Source organism: Rattus rattus, chromosome 2 (genome assembly GCF_011064425.1).
Source record: "Rattus rattus isolate New Zealand chromosome 2, Rrattus_CSIRO_v1, whole genome shotgun sequence".
Classification (NCBI taxonomy): domain Eukaryota; kingdom Metazoa; phylum Chordata; class Mammalia; order Rodentia; family Muridae; genus Rattus; species Rattus rattus.
Window position 1 is genome coordinate 122,122,910 of NC_046155.1, and position 16,889 is coordinate 122,139,798.

The following is a 16,889-nucleotide window of genomic DNA, read 5'->3' on the forward strand; positions in this document are numbered from 1 at the left end:
TTTGTTTCTGGGGCCAGGGGATGGACAGGGCTGTCCACACACTGACAGCTTGCAGGCTTTGGAGAGGAACTTCCGTGTATGGGAGGCTGCTGCTAACTTTGCTTTGACTGCCTCCCCTTACAGGGGCATCAGTTAACTCCCATGGAGGTTCTCTGCTAAAGCTTTTGGTGTGCTTGTGTTGTCTCATGGGGATGCAGCATGGTGGGGATGTGGGACCATGATCTGCTAAAAGTAGGTGCATATCTTGATTTAGGTGGCTGTCAGCAATTCTGTCCAGGCCTGTGTGTTGGTGGAGGCTGGAGGCTCTGCATGAAAGGTGGTTTGGCTGCTTTTATTTCTTTTTTTGCATTTCAGTAAGTGTGGCCTTGAGTCTTGCATATACTTTGGTTGTCTGATGCCCCATAAGAAGTTCCCTTGAGGGATCTGAGGATAAACAGATAGGCTGATGGGTTGGAGAGCAGAAATTGTGCACTTGATCTCAGATGAATCCTGGTCCAAAAAGATATTGATGTCCAGGATAGTTACTAAAGGGCCAGAATAAGTAAGGCATTGTGTATATTTGGGGGGAGATTTCTATCTTCCCATGTTAAGAGGAGTTGGAAGTACTTCAGATCCTGGAGAGAGTCCATTGGTCTTGTCTTGGTTATCAGACTAAATCCATTAGCCTCTTTCTACTTTTTTTTGTCGGCCTTCTTTCTATTTTGTTTCTAGAAAAATCCTCAGAATCACAAAATTTTAAAGGATCTTAATCCTTTAAAAATCTAGCAGAATCCTTGTTTATCACTCTGAGAAACTTTCTCTCCAGACCAGATGTTGTGTTCAAACTCCGAGTGTGATGTTGAATGGGGAAGCTTTGGTTTTCTTCTATGTGATCCTCTGCCAATGCTGCAGTCTCATGGGCAGGTGCATGGGAACACTTTGAAGATTTCATTTTGTTCCCTCCTGATTTGGTTAGGGAAGTAAATGAAGCATAGCCTCCCAGATTCTCCTAGAGCCTTGGTTTCACAGGCTTCTCATTGACGCCGATACTTAGGTTCAGTATTTTTATTCTTGCCCGTCTTGTGCTATGTGACACCTGCAGGCAGCACAGTTGCAAGAGTTCAGCCCCTCCCCTTGCTTACAAAATGTTACGTGTTTTCAGTTACAGTAGAGCCCAACCATTGGTTTCAGAAGTTGATAAGTTTTACTAAAGTGCCAAATTGGTCAAACATATTAGCTCATTGGAACAGTTGTTTATTATAAATTGATCATGTGTACTTGATTATTTGGTCCCTGCTAGAGTGAAAGGAGAACGCTATTAATACTTAAGCAGGAAAGAATAGCATACATTCTACCTTTCTCAAGTACATTAGGACAATCGTGAATGAAATAGGGAAAAAAAATCTCTGTTGATAATTAGCAAAATCAGAGATAAAGTTTAAGATATAGCACAAATTAGTGTGGCAGGTCCTTGGAAGAAAACTAAGGGAGAGAGTAGACAGAGAAGTGTGTGGTGTTGGTAGTAGTGATGATAGTGACAGTGGCATGTGTGTACTTCAGCACATACATGTATGTGCAGCTTTAGGTAGGATGTCAAAGCATTTGAGCTGCTTAAAAAGAATAGTACATATGTAAGTTCTCCCAGCAAGACTTTTATAATTTGGGTAGATTTTCCAAAGCAAGTCAGAGCTAAACATGTCTGAATCCAAATGAAGAAATAAATATAAACTTTAGACAGCAAGAAGAGAATACTTGGTGGCCAGGCACTGTCAAAGAAGGCTCAACTTGGTAGTTAGCCCAGTTTTCATGTGCTAGAAACTTCACTAAGGAGGACATCAAAAAGTGAAGAAGGCTGATTCATGCAGTTTAGGAGCAACTCTGTAAAGAGTCTCTTAATTTGTAATTTACATTGCCATTTAGGATATCTTAAGGCCTCTCTTTCTTTCTTCCGGAATATCAAGGTTAGAAATGGGAAAGGTAACTTGCATTTGATGAGCATCTACTCTAGGTGGGCACTTTGCTAGGTATTCTGAGTAAACTTTCTCATTTAGCTTACACTACTTCCCCAAAGAGGTTATCACAGCCCCAATTTTGAGATGAACGCACTGACATTTACACACACACACACACACACACACACACACACACACACACCAAAGAAGAATGGAGCCAGAACAGAAACCCAGATTGATGGAGTCTGAAACCTCTATCTTTATCATTGGTATCAGTAGCCATTTTTGAGTATCAGTTAGCATGAAGTAAGGGGTTAAAAGAACAGTGGGACTCCCTAGACTACCCTGTGGTCCTATGTATGTTCTAATGTGCATGGCTGGATCAAGTAGACATGTTAGGGCAGTGTTCACATTGTTGTTTGTTGTGCATGAAGGCAGAGAAACATCTGTTTCTTCATATTGTGTTCTTCTCAAGAATGGGAATGGCCCTTGGAAATTTGTTTCAGGAGCATGTGAATACGTCTTCTTGTGTGATGTTCATATTAAACAGATGAAAGTGTAACCTTGGTCCTGCTTCTCATGCACGTGAGAAGGAGGGCCAATGCATGGTGGTTTGATGAATTGGTGGAAAGAATGCATGCCGAGTCCTAATACTGTCTAAAGGTATTTTGATGGGCTTGGGTGAAAAGTTGAGTTTGAAGATTGTTTCTAATTCCTGACTGCCTTTGTGAATGGAGCACACCGACTTACCTCCTTGGATCTGAGGATGCTATCTGTGAGAAGCAGATGTATCTGGACCATACTTCAGATCCTATGTTTACATTTAACAATATCAGTTGTACAATGTTCTCTCATATGTATTGCAGAAAAAATCAATATCTTGCCTTACACATAAGATGGACTCTTGAGGTTCCGTGACCTCTTCACACAGTCACTATTTAGACACATGAGACAGACCTGAAATAATAAAGAGAAGATGCATCTTAGGATGTCAATATTCTTGTCTAGTTTTTCTAAAGGTTACTGTTTTTCTGCCTATACTGGTTTTGTTACCTGGACTTTTAGAATCTATTTATCCCAGGATAAGTATTCTGCTCATCCAATGGTAACTAATCTTTGAACTGCTTAGCATTTTGCAGTGTGATATCCTGAATTGGAGTCTCAATGCATGTCAAAGCAAGTCTCTTTAAGTTTCTCAGGAAATTCCTTATAGTTAGAGGGAAGTTTTTCTTTACCTTCTCCTTCCTTTTTCTTACCATCCCAATGGCAACACCAAGAGATTGTATTCCAGGCTGTTGAACACCACTTACGATGGTCACTGACTATTCTTGTATGGCTTCTCAATCACACCTTGGTTCTTCAAAGCTTATGGGCTATTGCAGCATTTTTTCTCTTCACTCAAGAGCTAAAGAGAAAAGCTTTGTTCATTCTCTTTCCTAGGATCTTTCTCTTTGACTTACAGCTCCAAGTTCCTTCCCTGGTATAATAAAACCAAACAATTCTTTTCTTCTAAAACATTAAGCCCTCTCAGCATTGATTGATTTCTCCATTCTGTATGTTTGGAGGCTCTGTGAAGTCCCAATGGGACTGGAAATGAAGCTGAGAAATATCTAGTTCTAGTTCGCTTTTGGGCTGGCTATCTATGGCCTATCCTTCCCCATATAGGGCATGTCTTAAATCTAAGTAGGGGTTAGTCACTGTTAGAAGGGCAATGGATAAGCCTTAGACACAAGTGAAAAGGGCTGGTCAAAAGTATGTTTTAGTCTGTGAACTTGCTCTGAGCCTCAAACTAAAACTGATTCATTTTTATAGTATCCATGTATGTATGTATGTATGTATGTATGTATGTATGTATGTATGTATTATGTATGTATCTCTGTATCTCTGTATCTCTGTATCTATCTATCTATCTATCTATCTATCTATCTATCTATATCTATCTATCTATCTATCTATCTATCTATCTATCTATCTATATATCATCTCTCTATCATGAATATGAATACATGTGGCCTTGCTCACATGAAGACCAGAAGACAAATTCTCTCCTTTCACCATGAGGATCCTGGTGAATGAACTCTGGCCTTCTGGTCTGGAAGCCTCAGACTTTCTGAGCCATCTTGCTGAAGGCATATTCTTTACATCAGCATGCTAAGAGATAAGGAGGTTATCTCCACAACGAAACCAACCCATGCATATACCCTTCTCATTGCATGTCTAAGACCTAGAGGAGGTGACTGAAGCAGTCATTGTTCACTCCTTTTTAGGCTATCACCATTTCAGCTGTCACTGAGTTTGTGGGAGAGCTCTGATTTCACTGAGTTTGTCTTGAAGCAAAGTTTCATTTAAAAACACACTGGGACATTGATAGGGCCAACACCACCATAGTGAGATTACCAAATGTAATTTTCTATACTTTCCGTGTTATCCAAAATCATTCTGTGGTTCAAGAGAGTTAAGATTGATCTTTGAGGGTAGGGGTGGGGGAATAAAAACATTAATCTGTGCAAAGTGCTTTTCATTCATAGGGTGCCTCAGAAATGTATAAAACCAGATGAATTTATTGCACATTCCCAGTACTAGTTCCCTAGGTTCTATTCTGAATAGGTGATTTCTCCTTTAAATGACAACTAATCTTTGAATTCCTTGTTCTCTGTCACATTATAATGATGTGAATAGAGTACCTAGAGCCAAGAAAGTCCTTAGGAGAGGATAAGGGCTTCTTTGGATAAGATGGAGCTCAGGTATTCAAGAAAAGGATCTGTGGAAGCCCCTCAGGAGAAGACAGGAGGTTTCCTGGATATGCTATCCAAGGCTCCTTATAGGATAATTACCCTAGTCTTTGTCTTCCATTTGTTTGATCAGAACTTCTTTTTCAAAGGTGGTCAAGTGCATTTGAAACCATAATTGTTTTCACAGACAAATGGCTCACAAGAAATCCATATGTCTGGAAGAATTGTGACACCACCTCCAGTGGGTAGACACTGGTAAGGGTGGTGAGTTCCGCTGTCTCTGGGCTGGTGCCAGCATCCTGCCATCAGGAGTTAATTCTGCTGATGATTATTGTTGCCTGCTCTCCAGCTACTTGTGGTTAACCCTGATGGAAAATTGAAGTCCAACAAGATCTCCAGCCAAGTGCATTTACACATACCTGGCTGAGGAAGCTCTCATTCAGGGTCACAGGTCATGAACACACATGATGTCCTATGCATGAGAAAGCCTTGGTGTATGAGTCTTGCCATGCAGGGAAAAAGGTGGGTGAAAGGAAACAGTTGTTGTTTTTGCCCTCATTGGGAAGGCCATTTTTGCATGGCCTTCCACCTTCTACCTCATTTTCTCTTCTGGGGTTCATTTCTGAAATTGAGACACTTAATCCCAGAAATAGAGACAAAGTTAAGAGTTGGATTTTCCAATGTTTTGCTGGGATTCTTTTAGCTCCAAGTGAAAGAAAATCTAACTCAGAATCTTTTAAGCATAAAAGACAACATGACACTTTAATAGTAAATTCAGAAGTAGGTTTATTTCTGGTGCTAGACCAGGGCTCAGATAATAGCACCAGATTCATTGTATGCTGGTTTTTCTGTCTCCCTTCCTTCTCATTTTATGTAAGCTTTCTTCACATTCCTCCATTTGTTTTCTCTTTGACACTGATATTACAGAAATAGATATTGATGGGAAATAGATGTCCAACCAATCGAAGGTAACACATTCTGAAATTTTTTATGATAGATATTGTTGTGGTTGAGCAGATTCCTGGAGACTAAGATCAGCACACAGGATTTGCCTTTGCCAGGAATGGTTTGGTATAAGAATTCAGCTGAGAAAACATCAGCTTACCTCTGCAGCCAAGCTGGGCATCATGCAGAGAAGAGTCATGACTAAGGAGGCAAAGACCTTGCCTGATGTCTTTGCCAGTCTATGAGAAGCGTGGGTTGTCGTCTGGTGTCATTTTTATGAGTGTTTTCGGGGATGATGTGAGCCCTCATCTGACTTCATTGCATCTGCTGATATGGCTATTTCAGAATGAAAATTCCCTTCAACTTTGGGGTGGGATGATGTGATTTCATGCTGACTTCAGCTTGAAATAAAAAATTCAGCTTTGCATTGATGCTGACTTTTTGAGTCATAATATTTTAAGCATAAGAATTTTTTGCAAAAAATCTCTTTCCCTTTTCAACTTCCTCTGTCTGCTTTCCCTCTGGTTGGTGATAATTGGGTCCAGTGTCTCAGAAGGTGGTCAAATCTTTTTTTTTTTCTAGCTTGAGTATCTAACACATTTTCCCGGTTTCCGCAAACAAATCCATTACTCCTATCTAGTTCATCAGTCTTTAGACCCAGGGCTTCCCTTCCACTGGTGCTCTAAAAACACCTATGAGGTCAGAGTCCAGTGGGGTCAGTCCATTTACTTTGGGCTCCCTGGAAGCTCTGTTTCTTGGCTTGTACATATGGGGTCTCGGCTCCTTGGAAGCTCTTCCATGATTCTTCAAAAATTCTGTATTTGCTGTATTCTGGCTGTGTCTCTCCAGGATATCAAGGATCATCCGTCTTGAGTTTCATTTGTTTTAAGATCTAAGGGTAATTCAAGCATTTGGGCTAATAGCCACTTATCAATGAGTAAGGCATACCATGTATTTTAAGATTAAGATTTAGCTCATAGGATGATATTCTCAGTTCCAACATTCATATTTTTAAAGTCATTGTTTTTGATAGCTGAGTAATATTCCATTGTGTAGATGTACCATTCTTTCATTCCCTATTTTCTGGGTTTTCCAGCTTCTCCTCATAGTGGAGCATGTGTCTTTTTTTTATATTTTCTTTTCCATACCAAACTGGTTCAGGCAGATCAATGTCCAATTTTCTGAGGAACTCCAGACTGATTTCCAGAAGCAGTAAACCCCACCAACAATGGAGGAGTGTTCCCTTTCTCCCACATCCGCTTGTTAGCAGGTTGTCTGAGTTTTATTTGTATTCTCACTGGTGTGAGGCGGTCTCAGGTTGTTTTGATTGGCATTTCCTTATGACTAAGGATGTTGAATTTCCTTAGGTGGCCATTCGGTATTCCTCAAAGTTTAGCTCTGCTCTTTTTTAATAGGGTTATTTGGCTCTTTGTATATTTTGGATATTCTATCTGTTGAGGATTGGTAAGATCTTTTCCCAATCTGTTGGTTGTTGCTTTTGTCCTCAGAGCCTTACAGAAGAAATACATCTTAAAATTACCATGTATTTTAGTATTCTAAAGTTGCTGCCTGGTGTTTGAAGAAACAGGAAAATGTATGTTTTAAATGTGTAAAAGAGGGGGCTGTGTTTTGAGAGGGAAAGCTAAAACCACCTAATTGCTATTGCTGGCTTAGCATTTAAGACTTTCTCCTGTGTTGGTCCTGAGAGTATCCCCACCCCCACCTCACATCTTCTGACCATGAAGAGGAAGCCAAGAGCAAAGCTTGTTTACAAAGGGAGAAGGTGCAACCCACAGCTGCAGGCCTCAACTGATGGCCTGGAAAGCCACATGTTGCATAGAGGCTCTGAACCTTCATCCTGTTCGTCTGAGACTGTCTTCTGACCTTGCTGCTTTGCAGAGAGCCCTCCTGGGACCCGAGCGCAGAGTGCAGAACAGCAGGCTGAGTTGAAGTAAGCAGGTCCCAGAACTCTGAAGTTTCCCCAAGGCAGGGAGGAGCATTTTGGGGTTGGACAATTTCTGTTTCATTGGGACTTCATGTTTTGAACTAGGTGATACCTAGAGATCGATAAATGCAATTCCTCCTGAAGCCTACTGGTCTACCTTATAGATAAGGACATAGGAGAGTATGTAGTGTGAGAAAATGCTAGAGAGGCCTCCTGAGTCTGGCTCTTGCTCTCGTTGTTCACATATACCCATGTGCATGTGCAAGTGCGTACAAGAACACACACTCCAGCACACACACCTCTCTAGAAAAGCAGACTCGAGGCTGAGGATACTGTAAAGGACCTTTGTTCAATGTGCTTCACATTCTGATTCAGAAAAATAATTATGCCATGGACAAATTCATGTAGTCTCTGAGCAGAGAATTTTAACAGTGCTCAGTCTAATACATCACTGGTACAAATGAGAACATTGAGACTGATAGGAACTCTAGGCTTCCAGAGACCTAGGGTAGCACCTTGTCAGAGCTGTGACATGATCTCAAGTGACCTGGGTCCCAGTGCCTTTCAATTGGATTCCATGCTTTCACTAGCACTGAAACTCTGCTGTACCCCCTCTAGAATGCTGGAGGTGTCTCTGGCCTCTGTCACGATAGTGTGGCTGGGTCAATCAATACTCCTCTCCTGGAATTTCTCAGGGGGATGACTAACTAGGTACTTGTGCTGAATAAAATAGTCATGTAGCAGCTTGGGTTGATTAATCAGTCTGCAGTTCACAGAATACTCCAGCCGCTGTTATCAGCCGTCTCCAGGCTTCCCTGAGAATGGCATTCTGCGGCTTCTTTTTTCTAACTTGAATTCCCTCCTTCCAGTGAAGATGAAGAACTATATCTACTGCTTTGTGTGTGTGGTCCTGCAAGTGAGGCTTGCGTATCCGTCCTCCAGGATGAAAGGGTTTTGTTTCAAGACTCAAAGAAGCATCCCATTTTCCGCTGGGTGAACAGGTGTATTTTCTCTCAAGAAAGCTCAGGGGTATGCAAAGTCCCATTGTCCTGACCCTCATCTGAGCTCTTCCAGCAGTCCTCAGTGAGGTTAGACGAGGGAGCCAAGAGTTTGCAAAGGCTGTGCCTCTTCTTCATATTGCCTCTCGTGATGAGCTTCCAACTTTCCTTAGCCCGGGGATGCAGCTACGGATGACAGGTCTCTGCTGTGGTATGGATTGTTTACTGAAGTAATTAAAATATGCAAAGTGTTCCTAGTCCACCCCCTACCTCCCTTTGCACGTCTCTAGCTCCTTCTGGCATTTTTGGTTGGCAGTTAATAAAACGTAAGGGAGGCCCAAGGGCTCTGGTCTCCCTCCAGCTAAAATGACTCATTTGGAGTGATCTGTAAGTTGTAGTTGTCACCTTGCCAACAGCTGTGCCTTTCTGGTTGATCTGCTGACCCTGCAGTCCATGACCTTACTGGAGAGGGCAAGTCAGTGTCCAGAGGAAAAAGGGAACAAATGCCTGGCTTGCTGTTTGCAGCAACACAAAACCAGAAAAGACTTCTCATCTTCCCTTGTGGGGTAGCTTTACTCTCAAAGTGCTGCAGCCAAGGACACTGGAAATCCATTCCCTAATTCAGCTTAATCACTCCCATCCCTGGCCACCAAACAAACAACCCCACCTACTTACCCATCGAAAACCACACCCACTCATTTAAATTATCTCAATGCTGGGCTCAGAGATTACTCTATGCAAATATGAAGATACAGTAGAGCAATAGACTGGCATTACCACATCTACCCTCCTACACTATTGCCCACAGTAACTGTCACTCTGACTGTTCCTCGCTGATGTATATTGAGGGTTACCAAACTCCAGGTACCCTGTCCAAATTTCCGTGGATTGTTTTCACTTAATCCTCATGAAAAATCTTATTAATATTTAATCTATGGGGAAACCAAGATTCCAAAAGGTGAAGTGATTTCTCTAGGTGACTTGGCTCTAACTTTGTGTCTGTATCATGATAAAATTCCTACCTTAAGGGCTGCTTAGAAGAGAGGCAGCCCTTTCCTCTGTCCTTGGGTTCCATTTCTGGATCCATCAATTTTTCTAACAGGAGATCTCTCCCCTGCCTCAGGGGCACTGAATAAAGTACACAGGGTATTGAATTTCCCAGAAGTGTTAGCCCTTGGCTCGGTTTAGCTCTTCTCTGGGCCCAAACACTTGGCTGGTTACTTGTCTCTCCTCATCCCAGACAGCTTTCAGGAAGTCCTGTTTCTGAGAGCTGAGTGCTATACAAAGCTATTGTGTCAGAAGAGTCTTCACAATGTTTGGAGGAAGAGCACACGGTGCACAGAGCCTCCTTGTAGGTGGTTTGGAAGCAGCCAGCAACGATGCAGGTGTCACATGAAGAAGGAGATAATGTTGTTGTAGGAAACCCTGATCTAGTCAGGGTAGCTGACTGATGATGGCTGTCCTTACAAACATCCCTTAATTAGTCCAAAAGCCCTGAGATGAACGGGATCAGGGGCATCAAGCAGAAGCTGTTCTACACTGTCTTCTTCTCAGGCATCAAGGCAGGGTCTTAACAGCAGATGCACAGGCTTCTCCTAACATCCAGACATATGTATGAGATACATTCTATATGAGATGCCTCATCAATGTGGAGTCAGGAGGGTGAGAATTGTGGAACTGGAAGTGGAAAAGACTATCAGTTAAGAAGATCACCTGTACCAAAAGCGATCTACAGATACCAAAAGCGATCTACAGATTCAATGCAATCCCCATCAAAATACCAATCCAATTCTTCAAAGAGTTAGACAGAACAATTTTCAAATTCATCTGGAATAACAAAAAACCCAGGATAGCTAAAACTATCCTCAACAATAAAAGGACTTCAGGGGGAATCACTATCCCAGATCTCAAGCAGTATTACAGAGCAATAGTGATAAAAACTGCATGGTATTGTACAGAGACAGACAGATTCAATGGAACAGAATTGACCCAGAAATACTCTATGGGCACTTTGATTTTTGACAAAGGAGCCAAAACCATCCAATGGAAAAAGATAGCATTTTCAGCAAATGGTGCTGGTTCAACTGGAGGTCAACATGTAGAAGAATGCAGATCGATCCATGCTTATCACCCTGTACAAAGCTTAAGTCCAAGTGGATCAAGGACCTCCACATCAAAAACCAGATACACTCAAACTAATAGAAGAAAACTAGGAAGCATTTGGAACACATGGGCACTGGAAAAAATTTCTGAACAAAACACCCATGGCTTATCTCAAAGATCAAGAATCGACAAATGGGATCTCATAAAACTGCAAAGCTTCTGTAAGGCAAAGGACACTGTGGTTAGGACAAAACGGCAACCAACAGATTGGAAAAGATCTTTACCAATCCTACAACAGATAGAGGGCTTATATCCAAAATATACAAAGAACTGAAGAAGTTAGACAGCAGGGAGGCAAATAACCCTATTAAAAAAATGGGGTTCAGAGCTAAACAGAGAATTCACAGCTGAGGAATGCCGAATGGCTGAGAAACACCTAAAGAAATGTTCAACATCGTTAGTCATAAGGGAAATGCAAATCAAAACAACCCTGAGATTTCACCTCACACCAGTGAGAATGGCTAAGATCAAAAACTCAGGTGACAGCAAATGCTGTCGAGGATGTGGAGAAAGGGGAACACTCCTCCAGTTGGTGCAACCATTCTGAAATCAGTCTGGAGGTTCCTCAGAAAATTGACATTGAACTGCCTGAGGATCCAGCTTATCTCCTGGGTATATACCCAAAAGATGCCCCAACATAAAAAAGACACGGGCTCACTATGTCAGCCATTTACTTGGGATGCAGATGCCCTTCAACAGAGGAATGGATACAGAAAATGTGGTACATCACACAATGGAATATTACTCAGCTATCAAAAACAATGAGTTCTGGAATGAAACTATCATCCTGAGGACAACTAATCACAGAAAGACATGGTATGTACTATTATTAGCCCAAACTAAAAATAAATGCCTAGAACAAATGAAACTCAAGACGGATGATCAAAATGTGAACAGATCGCTCATGAGAACACAGCCAGAATACATAAATACAGACCAGGGAAACCACTGAACTGAGAACAGGACCCCAAACAATCAGAGAAAGAACTGGAAGAGCTTGAAGGAGCCTGAGACCCCATATGTACAGCAATGCCAACCAACCAGAGTTTCCAGGACCAAGTACCCAAAGTATGGTACCCTGGACTCTGACCCTCAGAGGGGCAATGAATATCCTAGTAAGAGCACCAGTATTTTTGGAATAATGGGGAAACCAGACTGGGGAGGGGTTAGGAAGGGGAGGGGGGGGATGTTGTTAACTCAAAAATGTTAAGAAATAATAAAAAAAAAAAAAAGAAAAAAAAAAAAAAAAAAAAAAAAAAAAAAAAGAAAAAAAAAATAAAAAAAAAAAAAAAAAAAAAAAAAAAAAAAAAAAAAAAAAAAAAAAAAAAAAAAAAAAAAAAGATTTGCCTTTTTCATCCAAAAGGGGGGGCTGTTTCTGAGTTTTTGAGTTGAGGAAGAATATTTTTGGATCATTGAAAAGTTTTAGGTAATTGTCACCTGTGGATATGTAGGTGAATATCCTTCATCCCACATGGCGCAGTGCACATATATGTACTTGGGATTGGCCCTGACATGCAATGAGTTCAATGCCTTGGACAACTTAGTAAGACCTTATCTTAAACTAAAAATAAAAGAAGAAAGCAACTAGAAACAAACAAACAAACACCAAAGACCAGGGTCATAACCCAGAGGTAGAACATTTGTGTAGTATGTACAAGACTCTGGATTCATGGCCAGTATTTTTTGGATAACAGAAACCAGACTTAGTTACATTGTTGTTACTTTTTATTATATTGAGAAAACATCTGAGATACCACATGCTCTTGCATAAAAGGGTTTCATAGTTTATTTTTCTTCTAAAAGTTTTGTAATTGGATCATGTCCATATATGTCTCAGCACTGCATGCATGCCTGATGCCTGTGGCAGCTGGAAGAGGGCACCAAACTCAGTGACAGGACCAACGGCTTCTCCTCCTGTTGGTGCCCCACAAGGACATCCTCTGCTACATATGCAGCTGGAGCCATGGGTCAGTCCATGTGTATTCTTTGGATAGTGGTTTAGTCCCTGGGAGCTCTGGTTGGTATTGTTAATCTTATGCGGTTTCAGCTCCTCCAATCCTTTCTCTAACTCCTCCAATGGGAACCCCATTCTCAGTTCAATGGTTTGCTGCTTGCATTCGCTTCTGTATTTGTCATGCTCTGGCTGAGCCTCTTGGGAGACAGCTATAACAGGCTCCTATCTTATAAGGACAATATTTAATAGGAGCTACCTTATCTAAGTTATAGATAAGCCACCCTGTGAATGCTGGGAACAGAACCCTGGTCTTCTGCAAAAGTCGTCAGTACTCTAACCACTGAGTGATCTCACCAGCTCCTCAGAGTTCATTTTCTCGAACCCAATTATTTTGCTTTTATCTCCTACAGTAGAGTCTCACACTCAGAGCAAGAAGAGTGTTGCATTCTAGCTCAGTTTTGCCTTCTCCGAGATCCACTCTAGCTGCCTTTCCTGAATATCATAGCTATGTCTTTGTGTGTGTATGTGTCTTTATTTTAGTTTTGTTTGTCTGTTTGTTGTTTTAAAACAGACCAGAAGCAGGGATCAAGACTGACAGTCTTGTAGTCCCTGGCTATCCCTTTAGACTGTGCCCAGTTCTTGTTGGTGGTACTGTCATAAACTAAAACCAAACCAAAACCAAACCAAAACAAAAACCTCTAAGAAGAAGGGCTTGGGGTATGGTGATGCAGTCCTTCAACCTGATGCTTGTCCAGTGACTGACAAGCTTCTCCTCCCTGATCTGGTTTCTCATCCAATATGGTTGTCTCACTGTTGAGAGGGCTCATTGAGAGAATGTCTAGAACCCAAGAATCTTTGGGAAATACTTGCAAGGAAGATTTTGATCGAAGTCTCTCTCTCTGTGTATATTTCCTCCTTCATTTACTACCTCATTTCTTTTCAGTACATGTTCTGAGTAGGTGTGTTATTATCCCCATTCCACACACAAGGAAACGAGTCTTCAAAAAGATAAACATTCTGTGGTTACTGAACTGGTAAACAGTCCCTGTTCAGTTAGACGTTATCGCTCTGGTTGCTTTGGATTCTCTCCTTCTTCAACCTATCATATACATTTCCAGTGTCACCGTAGCGTATGAAGGGAAACAAACAAGCAAAACTTTATTTGAAAGAGATGATTTATAATTTGACTTAAATCTATGTGAATATAAATTTGATCCTAACTGTGAGTACCTGAGCATTACAGGGTAATTAAAAAAAAAAAAACTAGACTGACTTAGCCTTCCTTTATGCATCGCATTACTGTGCACATTTGAGATCTGGGTGTATTCTTCGGTCTCAAGTTTGATTTATGAATCAGAGCTGAGTTGAGACCTCCAGCTTTGTTCTGTGAATTGAGTTCTTTTAACATCTTAAAGTTTCTTTCCATAAGAAGATTTTAGTGGAGCCAGGAGTCTAGAGTCAAGGCATCTGGAAAGGAAAATAAGGGCCAAGTTATTTTTTCAAAGTAGTGTCTGGTCTCTTTAATATATATACTGCTTAGCTGTACTAAAGAACAAGGAGGACTTTGAATGAATTGCTGGCATTTAGAAATGGAGCAGGGATAAGATATTATGAAAAGGTGTGTGTTCTTGGAGCATCCACATAAGAACTTTGCTCCTGGCAGATTCAGCTCTAGGTAAGAGAGTTGGGAAGAATCACAATGGGCTTGTTTATCCTCTAGGCTCCCACTGCTAAACAGCTTGGCTCTTAACTTCTTGTAGTTTTGGAAGGCTTGAGGATTTGTCCTAATCCCAGGGCTAGAGGCTCAGAGATGCAGCAGCCATTCCCTCGGAGATTGTGCTAAATGGATGCTGATTGCATAAGCTGCCACAATGCCCCGCTTGGAGGGAGCCCCCACTCTCATGTCTTTGTAAATTTTTCCTCTCTCGTTTTCCTTGGAAAAATTCCAAGCACCTGCTAGACTTAGGGTTGAGTTCTTCAATTTGTCAACCAGAAAGTGAGACAATAGCTTGCAGCCATAGTCTTTGGAAGACACCGGGAGGCAAAAGCAAGGATAGCAATTCTGACTTCACAATTCTGAGGTCTCATGTCACTGAAACATCTGGAAAGAAGGCCCGATCAGATGGTAGTGCTGGCTATTAGAACCATAGATATTGTCACGTTCGAGGAGATAGTGTCCTTCATTGTTGTACTACTTGGACATGGCAGAACAGGAAGAACAGGATAGGCTGTAAGAGGCAAAACCCACTCGGGTATGTGTTAAGTGATCAAGACTTTTCAGGTGATGGATAAGATCTATGTTGATGTCTGATTTGTTTCTTAAACGCACATGATATTTTTCTTTTTGCTAAGACATGCAATTAAAAAATACTAAAACTGAATAAATAAAAATTAATGGCATCTACCAGGACTGACAGTCTCCTACATGATTAGACCGTTTGGTCATAAACTTATGTTTCAGAGTTTCAACAACTCTTTGTAGCTGAGTCATCAAAGAAGATAGGTTACTTTATTATCTCCTTCAGAAAGTCTGGATTAGTTCATATTCCTTCCATACAGAGGAGGTTTGATTTGTTTCTAGAGATATTTTGCCCTGTGGATATGTGTTTATTTTTCTTTGCTGAGTCTTGGTTTATCCATTTGGAGTACAGGTTACCATGTCTCCTTCTATGTAGTCAGAGTTGTGTGATGGTAGATGTTTTGAATGTCTGGGCGAGAAGAAGAAATCTAGGTGCTTTAGTGCCCCCGTGTCCCTCTAATAGATAGAGAGGCATGAGAACCTTCTGAAGCCTAGTTGAGTTTCTCTTTGTCCTGGAATAATGGGATCCCCCTGACCACAGCAAGGTGGTCACAGACATAATTCCCTGTTCAGGAGAGAGACCAACACTGTGTGTGAGGATTGAGGGGGGTGGGTCTGAGAGTTGTCCACACACAACATTCTACATCCAGGAAGAACTGCTGATAGGTCACAGGCAGCCACACCCCACTCACTACCTCCTCTGCTGTGTTCTTTCAGTTTTCAGGGTTGCAGCTGAGATTGAGGACGAAGGGCTGGAGTGAAGGGCATGTATTGGGGGATCCTAAGGCTGGTTAGCATGGTGTTCTTCCTTCCATTGTTTCCTCTTTCTTCCCTTTGGGAATGGGAGAGGTACAGGCTCGAGGAAGACAGGAAAGATAGGAAATTTCCTATCTGCATGTGAATGTCCTATACTTGAGAGCTCCAAACTTTTATGATCTCAAAAGAAGTTTGAAAAGCTATGTATGTCCCCAACACATTTAAAGTTGTCACTTAGAAACCATCTAGGTAGTTGGTTGCAACCTTTTAAAAAGTTTCAAGTGCTGCCATCATTTCCAGAATATTGTAAACATTGACATTAAAAAATACATCATTCCTTTAATGCACCTAATGAAGTTTAAATACCAGAGCAATTTGGAACATCATCCATTTAACACATGAACAAATTCTTAAACAGCCATTTTTACATGACTCCTTTTTCTTCTTGAATTTATATTTTCATTCCAGTTACCACACTGAATTTTATCTTTATGTAATTTATTTTTATGCTTGAAAGCCCTTTATTAGCCACTCTATCATGGTTTGCTGTGACAAAAATGTGTATGAAGATTTAAATTTAATTTTTAATATCCAGTGACCATAAGTTTCTAAATGTTAAGAGATTTTTTTGGAATGAGTATCCCTGCAATTATTAACAATGAACATGCAGAAGATTAAAGAAATGGGCAGTAGATTAAAGTAATATCTATCTATCCCAGCTTTTGATGACCATGGAGGTTAAAAGTAAAATATGAATGAAAACTTATTTCCTCTATCTACCAATTGCCACATGAATTATTGATAAACTTGTTTATTGTTAATACATTAGTATTATTCAGGATCAATTCTATTGATTTTTTTGTGTATGTGTGAAAACAGGGGATTTTATTTTATTGACATGTGATTCAAGTCTTTGAACTATTTGCTGGGACTATCTATTTGTCTCTTATCAATAATTATTTTATTTTATATCACTAATAGCTTTTTATGTTTGTTTCCCTTTTAGTTTCTGTTTTGATCTATCTATCTATCTATCTATCTATCTATCTATCTATCTATCTATCTATCTATCTATCTATTTTTAAGAAGTTGGGGTCTCCAAAGACTATACATGGACTGACCCTGGACTCTGACCTCATAGGTAGCAATGAATATCCTTGTAAGAG

General features: G+C 40.8%; 1 protein-coding gene across 3 annotated transcripts in view; it reads left to right on the forward strand.

The window, feature by feature from the left end:
* Positions 1 to 16,889, forward strand: part of Ntrk3 (neurotrophic receptor tyrosine kinase 3) — a 369,825-nt gene that overhangs the window by 333,431 nt on the left and 19,505 nt on the right. The gene's annotated exons all lie outside the window — the stretch shown is intronic.